We start from the raw sequence: 1,439 nt of genomic DNA, 5'->3' as shown, positions 1-1,439 counted from the left end.
CATAAGTGTTCTATCCCTTTTTATTTTCTATTTATTCCATTAATCAAATTTAAACTAATAATCCAATTATCCTTGAATCCGCCTGACTGAGATTTGCAAGGTGACCATAGCTTGCTTCATACCAACAATCTCTGTGGGATCGACCCTTACTCACGTAAGGTTTATTACTTGGACGACCCAGTACACTTGCTGGTTAGTTGAACGGAGTTGTGAATTCAACCAGTGCTATAATAAAAGACTTCATCTCAAAATAGTTAGAACATGGATCACAATTTCGTCCACCAGCATCCATAGGAACTCATAATTCAGATAGTATTATTGATTCTCCTAGTTTAGTATGTTGATTCTTGAACACAACTATTTTATGAGTCTTGGCCGTGGCCCTAAGCACTTTGTTTTCCAGTATTACCACCGGATACATAAATGCCACAGACACATAACTGGGTGAACTTTTTAGATTGTGACTTAGCTTTGATAGAGTCCCCAATTAGAGGTGTCCAGAGTTCTTAAGCACACTCTTTTTCTTTGGATCACGACTTTAACCACTCAGTCTCAAGCCTTTCACTTGGACCTGCATGCCACAAGCACATGGTTAGGGACAGCTTGATTTAGCCGCTTAGGCCTGGATTTATTTTCTTGGGCCCTCCTATCCATTGATGCTCAAAGCCTTGGATCCTTTTCACCATTGCCTTTTGGTTTAAAGGGCTATTGGCTTTTTCTACCTCTTTCGCTTTTTTTTTTTCGCAAGCTTGTTTTTCACTGCTTTTTCTTGCTTCAAGAATCAATTTCATGATTTTTCAGATCATCAATAAAATTTCTCTTGTTCATCATTCTTTCAGGAGCTAACAATTTTAACATTCATAAAATTCAATAAAAAAAATATGCACTGTTCAAGCATTCATTCGGAAGACAAAAAGTATTGCCACCACATATAAATAATTAAAATTTTCCTTATTAAGAACTCGAAAAAAAATTAAATTGCCTCTTTATTCTAAAAATCTACTATTTTATTCATGTTTGATGATGATGAGAAAAATAAATTATAACTTAATTGGAAATAAAAAAAAAGAGATACTAATACTACTACTAATATATAACTTCTAAGGTAAATTCATAATAAGAACAATTATCACAGAGTTAAGGCAAAGATTAGGACTCAACAACCTTTATTTTGGGAAGTGGATGTTCCTCTAGTCTGTGGGGTGCTTGGTCCTTAAAGAGATAATTTCTGACGCTTCAGTTCCTTCAAGTTACATCCTTGCTCTTCCTGTTCCCTTAGTTGCCATGATCTTGATGAGTTTTAGCTCAGTGATCATGGAAAATCACACCAAACTTAGAGGTTTGCTTGTCCTCAAACAAAAGAAAGGAAAGGAGAAGAATAGAAGGAGAGGCAATTTCGAAATTCAAAAGATATGATGAGTTGAAAAAGTTATGAGAAG

Source organism: Arachis stenosperma, chromosome 5, assembly GCF_014773155.1.
Source record: "Arachis stenosperma cultivar V10309 chromosome 5, arast.V10309.gnm1.PFL2, whole genome shotgun sequence".
Classification (NCBI taxonomy): Eukaryota; Viridiplantae; Streptophyta; class Magnoliopsida; order Fabales; family Fabaceae; genus Arachis; species Arachis stenosperma.
This window is presented reverse-complemented; position numbering follows the sequence as displayed.